This window comes from Penaeus monodon, chromosome 40, assembly GCF_015228065.2.
Source record: "Penaeus monodon isolate SGIC_2016 chromosome 40, NSTDA_Pmon_1, whole genome shotgun sequence".
Taxonomy (NCBI): Eukaryota; Metazoa; Arthropoda; class Malacostraca; order Decapoda; family Penaeidae; genus Penaeus; species Penaeus monodon.
Genome location: NC_051425.1, coordinates 26,464,319 through 26,475,934, shown reverse-complemented (window position 1 = coordinate 26,475,934; position 11,616 = coordinate 26,464,319). Strand labels below are relative to the sequence as shown.

Genomic DNA, 11,616 nt, shown 5'->3' with positions numbered 1-11,616 from the left:
ATACCTCTCACCATCACCTAAAATCATTAATGTGCAACACTCAGTAACAGTATCTAATCACTCACTTCTATAGATCAGTAATAAAAATCTTTAAAAAGTTTTACCCATACTTTTCAGAAATGAACTGGAAAGAAAGATGAAAAAATAATAATAATAATAAAAAATAAATAAATAAATAAATAAACTCAAAATCTACATCAATGAAACGTAAGCATAACACACCGGTACTTGAAACATAAAAACACAAAAATGAGTGTGTGCGAGGCATGTCGACCACACTTTGTACTGAGCTACGCCAAGCCAACCTACTGCATTCCGACACCACTGGGAATGATCAATGACTGGTTCAGTATTCACTTACGCCCCAACCTCGTCCATCACATCCTGCACGAGTTGGGCCTTCTCTTGCCTGTGACCTTGATGCCTCGGTCCTGCAGCCAGTTCTTCAAGACGTCAACAGTCAGCTTGTCAGCCTGTGGGTGAGAGCAGGTAAGTATGTGGAAGTTAGTTAATAAACTATGCCCACTGGTAAAAAGTAAGGATATGTTAACTATTAACATTGGCTTACATTTAAGTTAGTGTAGATTGCTATATTTGCATAAATCAGTAAGGTCAGCTAGGTTTACTTTGCTACAACGTATAATTTGACCTAATTAGTATGAGCTGACATTAGTATATGGTAGTTAATGAGTTTACTACTTTCGTAAAGTTAGCTAAAGGATATAAGCTAATTAATAACTTTGCTACAATAAGGGCATAGTAATACAAGTTTGTGGCTATAAATCAGCTGGTTTCTATAATTTTGTTTCACTGCTATGGGTAAATTAACCTAAATAAACAATCTGATATTCAAATCAATCAAGCTTTTAAATTTACATGGATAAAAGATAAAATAAGATTTTAAAAAAATCCTTTTTACAACAAAATTATATTACATTCATAATTATATTACACTATATCACCATCGACATGCTTAAGATATGTGATTCAACTGTATCACATAAAATATTCAATAATTACTTTGAAGATCTTTTTTTTTTTTTTCTCTCTCTTTTTTATCAAACAGGTTTATCAACTTTATGATTCAAGATTATAATGACTTAAGGTATCAAACTAAATTGAAAGTAATCACATTTAAATTAAATTCTCTAAAACAAAACCAAATGAAATTAACCAAAAAACCCATCAATGCCGAAGACGAACATTGAAAATCGAAACAATCAAACCTCAATCATCTAAATCCACTGAAAATTTGCCCAAAAAGAGGAAAAAAATGCATAGAGCATCAAACTATGCACCACCTTAAGTAACAAACTACATACAAGAATGGAAAAACAAAAACAATTACTGAACCAGCCTCACCTTCCCAGCCTTGGCCATCTGCTCAACATCCACACTCGCTGGATCTGGCTTTGCTCGCTTGGGTGCCGATGACCCCCCGCTGGCTGCTGGACGTTTCTTGGGGGCTGCATTCGGGTCGTACGATGGGGGATAGACCATCTCCCGAAAGCTCTCAATCAGGCTGCCCGCTTCTTCCGCATTCGCTCATAATCCGGCACTGGAAGGTTCAGAACAAATTATATACATGGAGCCTATATGCTCAAAATCACCTTTAGGTATTTCTATGGCATTATCCCTGTAGTGTAAGAATATGAAAAATACATCTAAATGTAAGGATAAAGCTTAATTTGACATTGGCGTAGGAAGAACGAGGGAGGAATTATTACATATTTTGCATTCTATATAAATTATTTAAAAACAAAATGTTATTTTTCACATTTCATACCTAATGCAATAATGGTGATGTGATTGGAGGAGGAGGATTAGGATTAGGATTAGGAGGATTAGGAGGAGGATTAGGAGGATTAGGATTAGGAGGAGGAGGAGGAGGAGGAGGAGGAGGAGGAGGAGGAGGAGGAGGAGGAGGAGGCAAAGGAGGAGGAGGAGGAGGCGGAGGAAGAGGAGGAGGAGGATTAGAATTAGGATTAGGAGGAAGAGGATTAGGATTAGAAGGATTATAAAGATTAGGAGGATTAAGAGCAGATTAGGATTAGGATAGACAGAGGAGGATTAGGATGATGATAATGATATGACGATGAGGAAAAAGGAGTGGCAATGGAAGAGAGATACATAAAGAAAAAAACAAGAAACAAAGAGACCTAGCCATCCGAACTCCCTTAATCCAAGCCTACTTCCCCTTCGAAACTAACCCGTATAATCCACCAGCTCTCCAGGTCGGATCTGTTCAGGGCCAGAGCCTCGATGTTCCGCCAGTGCGTCTGTATATCGGGGTTATCAAAGTTCTCTGGAGAGTACTTGAAATGTAGCTTCTTCACATGTCCTTGGCCGCATCAACCTGGTCTACCGAAGCCCGTGTGACGTCTTCAATTCGATGTTGCGGAAATCATCTGTTGAGTGGTGGGGGAGGGTAAATAAATTACATTAGCAAAGAACTTAATAATAAAGATGAAAAAATATAAAGTATCTCTTAAAAAAATCTGTTAATTTATCCCCTTGGAATAGTCGTAAACAAAAATACAATGGCACAAGAAACAAGAAATGATATAAGAACAACCTATTTACATTGCTTAAAACTGTAAAATTATTACATTATATGTTATATAAAATGCCTAAATACTGTGCAAGAATATGTTGCACCATCTCTTAAAAGACACATAAATACATGTTATGTGACACCTTGCTCACTCTCAGATTATTCCTCACTTTCCTTTCATATTTCCCAACTTTACAACTTCATTACGAGTATGAGTATGAGTCCCAAAACTGTAATTATACATCAACATGAGTACAATATCTCTATTATTACTGTCTATCAATAGGTGTATAAGTATATTTTCCTTGAATATATTCCTATAATCTAAAGGCATATTCTGAAGAAGAAGAAGAAGAAGAAGAAGAAGAAGAAGAAGAAGAAGAAATAAAGAAAGAAGTAAAGAAAATAAAAGAAAGAAAAAGTAAAGAAGAAAAGAAGAGAAAAAAAAAGAAGCAGAGAAGAGAAGAACAAGAAGAACAAGAAAAAGAATAAGAACATGAAGAACATGTAGAACAAAAACAACAAGAACAAGATTTATAAATAAAAATAAATATAAAAAGTTGGATCCTCTGTATGTCTCAAAAGTGTTAAAAAACAAGCCTTCTTTCTTGTGACGTCCCAGACTGCTGTATGGCAAGAGAACATACCATACACAACCAAAATTTATTGTGCACTGGTGTTTTTCTACCACCATTTTACTTTTCAGATTGCTATATGCATATTACAACAGTTAAAACACATGAAGACTTAACCTAAACTTTTTATTATTTCTACTCTCAATGCTTTTGCTTAACCCAGTGACTACAGATTTATGTACTGTCTCTTGTATTTTTTGTGACTTTTGTTACATACAGAAGGCTCCACATGTGCTCACCCACCAAGGAGTCTATCTATAGGCCTAGTGACTGTGCCCGATTTCCCCATTCCTTGAATTTCCGTGAGAATATGTTTTTCTTTGTAAGACTGATACTGTTATTATTCTTACTGATATTATGAATATTTTACGTTATCAAAATATTAATAACATTGAAGATAAAATAATAAAATGAAACTTGCCTAAAATCAAGGAAAGGGGTAAACAGGTGAGATAGGTAGGACTAATAACCAAACTCCTTAGTGACTAAGCACTGGTAGAGCCAACAATGTGTAAAGACAACAGATGAACCTTGTATTACAGTGGGTATGGTATGTATTCTTGCCATCCATATCATTTAGGTTAAATAGCATAATTTCCCATTTGATTTTACAATAAGTTTCTGATCTTTCTTCACCATCGCATAAATAATAACATTGAGAGAGAGAGAGAGAGAGAGAGAGAGAGAGGGAGAGAGAGAGAGAGACAGAGAGAGACAGAGAGAGACAGAGAGAGACAGAGAGAGACAGAGAGAAGACAGAGACAGAGAGAAGAGAGAGACAGACAGAGACAGAGACAGAGACAGAGACACAGAGACACAGAGACAGAGACACAGAGACACAGAGACAGAGACAGAGACAGAGAGACAGAGACAGAGAGAGACAGAGACAGAGACAGAGACAGAGAGACAGAGTCAGAGACAGAGACAGAGAGAAAAAAATAACACACCAGCAAAGGGGAGGTGGCAGGCATAAAAGCCAGGAGGAGTGATCTGGCAATTCTTATCATCCAGCTCCTCCTTCTGTGGGATAAGGGCTGCCCACGACACCGAGGATCCCCTGCGAGCCACCATGCGCACTATGGGGGCTACGTTACGAGCCAGACAACGGTCCAGCAAGGCAGCAAACACCTTATTACTTCCTGGGTAAGAGCGTTCAATATCATAGTAATCATAATGATAATGATACATAATACATATAAAAGAAATGTGTTGAAAAAATAGCATATTATACAGGAAAACAATATTCTGAAAAAAATTGCTCTGACAATAATTATACACACAAAAATCTTAATAAAGCTAAGAGACAACGAAAATATTTCAACAAATTAATTAATACATGTAAAAAAAGAAAATAGAATAAAAATCTTGGCCTACCTTGAACAGATTTCTCATCAGGATACAAAAAATTTGCTGGCTTGATGTGATAATAAGGTTTAATACTTTCAATAGACTTGAATCCGAGCAGTCGATTCCTTTTCATAAACCTGGTTCATACTACGCAATTCATCCTGAAACCATGAAAGCAATTCAAAGACTTGAGTCTAATGGACAAACCAGTATAAGTACAAAAAGAAACAATTATTTTCCTTGTTTTGAATAAGTTATCTATATCTACTTAAAAATTATAAGGTATAACCACTGATTCTGTCCATTGCTTGGCCTAAATACCTCATGTAATTTACTACCATGAAGAAATTTGCTTCTCTTACAAACTTTTTCTCACTTCCTGATTTCTAAAATTCAAATTTTCCTCTTTTTAGCCAGCACATTTTCCACTGGCAATTCTTTTCACTCTCCACACCTATTCAAAAGTAACTTAAGTTGCATACACTCTTTCCCAAGCACCACTTTCAGCCTATTATGTTTATCATCTTCACCCTTGGGTGTCCTACAAAATCTACCAAAAAAATCACCATTTCAATCTCTCTTTCAATCTGGCACCTCTTTCTCTGAGGAATTCATTTCCAATCTCCATGTTTAACTTGTCCACAAATATCAACAGTGCCCAACCTCCAGCATGCCATCCTGTTATCTTCTCCAAAGTATCTTTCCTCCATGATACCTTTCCACACTTTATCTCGTTTCCCTACATGATCATTCCTATCGAATAACATCTATCATTCTAACCTTTCATTAACTACTCATAAAACTCTTTTCCCTTGGCACATCTTCTAACCATTATTACAGTTAATGGCAATTGGCAAAGAAACCACAGGAATCAGAATTGTTATCTACCCTAAGCACGTATTTTAAAGGTTCAGGGATAGTGAGGTTATATATGTAAAACCTCACAGCAGATAAACCCTCCTTGCATCAAATAATGTCGAGGACAATCTGAAATGAGGAAGACATCACTTGACTATACGGTCTATCCAACTGTTTGTTCGTTTGTGTCTGTTCATCTATCTATTTGTCTGTCTATTCATCTATCTCTTTGTCTGTAACTATCCATCTATCTATCTTTCTGTTTTTTTCCAATCAACCTTTTACTTCCTTGCACAGAAAAAAGCACTAACAAAATACATAAGATCTAGCAACTTACCAAAGAAAATTTGATTTTCTTCCCTCCATACACTTGTATTTCACATAGTCTGATGGCATCAACAGCTCACCAGTCTCCTGAAAATATTATAATTAACTTGTAGACACAGTTTTCAATCTATGTAATAATTCCCGCATCACAATAATCACTGTACCAATTCAAAATAGGCAACCTTCATTACTCATGCTAGTAAAAAAAAATTACAACAGATCCAAATGTCTTAGCCAATAAGAATCAATACAACAACTATAAATCAACTCTATAGCTACATGATAACTCCTATAAATCTTCATATGGCCCTCTCTAAAGTGGGAGCAATCTTGTAGCTACTTCATAACTAAAAGGTTACTTACTGCTCTGTAAGGATTTTCCAAGACCCAAAGAATCATAATCAATTATGGGACACACTGTCTCTATGCAATGAAATGACAAATGTAATTTAAAACTATGATGAAAGCTAGAAATAAAAATTTTAATATATTGTATATTTGGTGCCTGTAGCTATCATTTCTCAGTATGTATTTCAAAATATTGAGGGGCAACATGATATGCATTCAAAAGTGTTGCGTAATCATTGTTATGCAGCCTTAGTCATCTTTGTAACTGTAATCTTTTAATTTCATTTTCCTAAAAATTCCTCAACATGCCTCAAAATACTTACTAAGTTTGGTTATTGTAAAAGTTTTCTACTGTCAATATAACATATATGTTTTGTTATTGTTTTTTTAAGCATCCATGCTTAACAAAACATTTTATAAAAACTAATGGAAGAATTGTGAACTGCAGATACTGCATATCTTAAGGTCTTAAAGAATTTTGTTTAAAACAATATTTCATCTTGTTTTAGTCACAGGGGTTAGGGATCAGGAAGGGCCTCACAAGCAGAATAGCCTACTGCATCTCTTCATATAAAGCCACCTAACTTTAAAAAGGAGGAAATGTAACTGACATACTTCAATGCTAGCCTATACAAATACAGAACAATGAGCAGCTAGGTGTGACAAAGCTTATCGTGGTGAAACAAGTCATGTCTTATAGAATAAGACATGATGGATATATGCTAACATCAAGCATATATCCATCAGCACAAAATTTGCAATGTCGTGATGTTCATAAAGATTAGGATGGCTTGTTGTTCTTAAAAGTGTATGCATATAAAAAGACATATAGTGGAAATGTTATTCATCAAATTACTTTGAGGAGCAGGAGAAAATAAACACTATGTCCAACAGTTTCAAATTATTTAAGCCGACAAGAATTAAGTTGAAAATCAGCAACGAGTCACGGACAGTAGGTGACTCCTCAGCTTCAAAAAAATATACACAAGTTTTTAATCTGCAATTCTGATAAAAATATAACATGAAAATGAGTCGTTTCATATTTTGCTTTGTAAAGTTATTCATTTGGATTCACACCTTATCAGTGTTTGTCATAATGAATTTACTTAGCTCTATCATATTGTTTTTAATTACTCACCTCTAAGTATTCTTTCTTCATATATCTTACTTCCTCATTTGTGTTTTTCCACAACTTCACTTTATAAGGTTTGTTCATTTTCCTGTAGGATGAAAAAGTTAGTATAAGACAACAGTTTCATGACAATGTCCCCTAACTTCTGTCAAAATAAATACATTCTCAATTACTTACTCAGTCTTTGCATGAAAACTTCAGTTATAACTTCCTAACGCACACTGTATATCTTTTACAACTTATCTCTTAAACTCAAACCATTACATTCTAAAAAGTCAAATACCCTAAAAATATGTAATCTATGAACCAGACTGATTTCATCACTACAGAAACCACCCTCTTTCTTACTTTCTAATTCCATTTTTAACATGAAAAGGTATGAATGAGAATGAATATCTTCATAACACAGGAAAGGTATTTGACTAGTTTTGATTATATCTTCGTCAGAAATATATGTATTTCCATTGAAGATAAATCAAAAATGGTCAAATACATCTCTTGTATTGTGAAGATATCACTCTTATTCACACATTTTCTACACTTGTCAACATGAATATGGTTTATCCATTTATAAATTATATACAATCACAAAAAATAATTTCTAAATCAAACAAGCCTCTGACCTGACAGTGGTGTACACTCCAAGAGCCATTTCAAACTCCAGGTCCCAAGGTGAAGGTAACCCTTCCGTGGTTCGCTGTTGTGTTTCCAGCCGCTTCACTCTATCCATCAGCTCCTCGAACCGACTAGCAGGATCTGCAAGCGTTTCTTTTTCTTGCGTCTCTTCATCTTCACTGTCGTCTGGGATGATCAGATCCTATTGGAAATTTTTAAGAAGTAAGCATTACTACTATCCAGATTTAGAGAAAAATGAGAGAAAGAATTATCAATTTTCTATTATGTTCATTTCCTATTTTTGCTCCATTAATAGACACTCGTCATCAACTGTACATTCAGGGACGAGTTCCAGACATAATTACCAGGAAATCTCATATAAAGGAATGCCTTTAACATATTCACTTAGCAGATGATATTATGACAACCATGACAATCTACATCACAGTGCCAAATTCAAAAATCTGCAATCATGCAACAAAAAAATCCACGCTTATGAATTTTAGCAACATACTCTTAATCAACTCATGAGGTCCTCTGACAAGTGCAAGCCACAAACTCAATCCTCTTGACATTGTACTAATCAACACTTATTTTCCAAATGAAAAAAAGAAGAAAATAACTAGCAATGATATTTCTTTGGAGATTGTGAACATGTTTATTATTATTGGAGCAGATTTTTATATCATTTGCAAAGATATTTCTGGTATATGGCTGGGTTAACATATACATAATCATGTATATATAACTATATATGTAAGCTATATGTTTCTTCTTTTACTATTTTCCATGTACCAGAATTAATGAAAAATGAATACTACTGTAATTTCTTAGACAGGTTTTGATATAGAACAGATGTATATGCTGTTAAACATATCAATTCACACTAACTTATTCAGGAATTTTTTCAATGTGTATTTAAAACTAAGACCTGCACAATTAACCTGCTGCTACTGGGGATGTACAGACATACCATGCCAACTGTGGGTTTAGCTCATTAATTGTCCTTACACATAGATGGCTCTACAAGTAAATACTTAGGTCACAAAGGAGTCAATTACTATTACTTCCTACCTCGCCTATTAACAGAAAAATTCTCTTTTGCCTTATACTGCTTTTAGCAATGTTCATGAACTATGATAATTATAATGTCTATAAAAATTAGAGCATTGGCATTAATATTATTAATAAAAAGAATAGGAAAAAAAAAAAAATCCAAATACTCAAGGAGAGGTGAAGTCAGATGAGGTCACAAGGTTTACTGATTGATTCCTTGGCTGAGTGCTTTTGGAGCCATCTATGTGTAAAGACATTTCACCAAAGAAAACTAAAGTGAACATTACATTTTTCAGCAGCATGGGGTAGAGAACTTTGATCATCCTCATGGTGTGCAATAAACGCCAGAAAATGGGAAGCTCCAATAAATAATTCACCATATTACAAAGTAAAAGACATACATGCAGAAGACAGTAAAGAAAAAAATATTTATTACACCTTTTATCTTTTTAAATTTAAAACCTTCTATTCCAACTTTATCTAATTAAATATATTCTTACAGATCTTTACACTTTTCAACTTTCATTTAAGGGTATGTGCAGACCAACTGCCAAAAAATTTAATTATTAAATGCTTTGAAAGTTTACCTTTCATCTAAACGTAATAAGCATTGATATATTCACATGAGATTTACAGTAGCATATCACTTTTATGTTATAAATGGAAATCCAAAAAAGAAAACATTTAATAAATGTACTTTGGGCAATTGGTCTGAGAACACCTTTGAATGCACACAAACATCACTTAAACTCCTATAGAAGAAGCTAAAGGTGTGGACCTTGAGCCTATCCTTCACTTAAATTGCATGGATAAACAACAATATGCTTTACTTTTTAAACTGATTTTACACATTATACCATAAGACTCCTATCACCATTACATAAACCTGATGCAGATGATCATGACAAAATACTTCTACTTCTGCTTCTACTTGTTTCCTTCTAAACCAACGAATCCTCTTTGGTACTAATTCCAGCATTCCACACAACTCATCAAATTTTACCTTGTAGAACTTATTCACATCAAAGCTTGTTCCATGTGCAAGAGCTCTAAGGAGATGCCGGCTTCGTTCAGGTCCTTGCCCTTCTGGCGAGCCTGTTTCTGCTTTTGGTCATTGCCGCTGTGGGGGGTCGTCCTGGCAGGTGAACAGCATGATGCTCTGCCCGAGAGTTTGCTCTTGCTGAAATGCCATGGAGATACTGTACGTTTGAAATGGAAAATATATGAATGTAAATGCCTACTACTTTCATAAGAATAATAAAATATGTGAATGTATGACACTGGAAATAATTGAACATTTATATAATCTATTTTAGTACATTTCATACTCAAAGTTATCTATCAATCATAAATCATGATCAATCTGCAAAATAGAAGCTGATAAATTATTACTATTAATAACACTGTCAAGATATACATTACCTCAGAAATACTAATTATTAGTCAGATAAAGTTGAATAAAAAGACAAAAATACAAGAATTTTCCACATAACATCTCATAACATCTTAATCTAGGACATTATTATTACATATTGAGTCATTATCAACAACAATGATACAGAACAAAAATGTTTTGTTTTAGTTCCCGAGCCTTCGATTAACCTCAATTATAAAGAAATGTAATATCAATAAATAGGTATCAATCTGAACATGACAAAGGAAATTTAGTAGAGGGATGTACAAAATTTTGTTAAATAATACATATGAATCCCATAACATAAAAAAGGCTTTTAAAAACTAACATACAATAACTGACTTTTGAAATTCAATATTCAAATAATACTGTATCCCTCACATTTTTTTCTCTACGAGTTATTCACCAAAAATAAACAAAACAAGGAAGCCACATCAACACTTGATATACCAACATGAAACCTGGTCTCCGAGAAAAGAGAAAAAAACATGAACCCACATCAACACCAGATATATAAACACCTAGTTTCAAAGAACAAAAATGGAAGGCAGATACACACCACTTGTTGAAGATGCTCATGACACACCCACAGAGCTTCATGGATATTGGCATTGTTGCTGTGTCCATACTCCTTTTCAAACTTACTATCACTCACTGCAAAGTATTAAATGGCATGAAACATACTCTATATATAGATGCTTGTTGGATTACTATAGAGTAGAATAAAATTTAGAAAACATAAACAGAGGACATGTATTTTATTGTTTGAACCGACAGGCATGGGATGTACGTACATGCCATGCCCACCGTGAGTTTACTTTATCAATTGTTTTACACATAGATGGCTACACTTGTACTAAGTAGCCAAAGAGCCAATTACAAGTATTGCCTGTCTTGGCCGTTCACCCTTTTCCTGATTTACGGAAATATTTTGTTATCTTATTTGCTGCTACTATTGTTTATGATATTATAGTAATTATAATGCCTATAATAAAAACAACACCATCAATATTCATAGCATAGTAAAAAATACATTTTTCCCACCAATCCAAAGAAAGGTGAAATCAGGTAAGGTCACAAGGTCTACTAATTGACTCCTTTGTGGCTTAGTGCTAGCAGAGCCATCTATGTGCTGAGACATTGCATAGAAAGAGAGAGAGAGAGAGAGAGAGAGAGAGAGAGGAGAGAGAGAAGAGAGAGAGAGAGAGAGAGAAGAAGAGAAGAGAGACGAGAGAGAGAGGAGAGAGAGAGAGAGAGAGAGAGAGAGAGAGAACAGCACTTTCCCAGGCAGCACTGGGTCAATAAATATGCTGTGAATGGTAGATAGTGC

The 11,616-nt window shown here is 34.5% G+C and overlaps 1 pseudogene; it reads right to left on the bottom strand.

Annotated features, from left to right (window-relative positions):
* Window positions 1-319: 319 nt before the first annotated feature.
* Window positions 320-11,087, bottom strand: LOC119598063 (annotated as a pseudogene).
* Window positions 11,088-11,616: the final 529 nt, after the last annotated feature.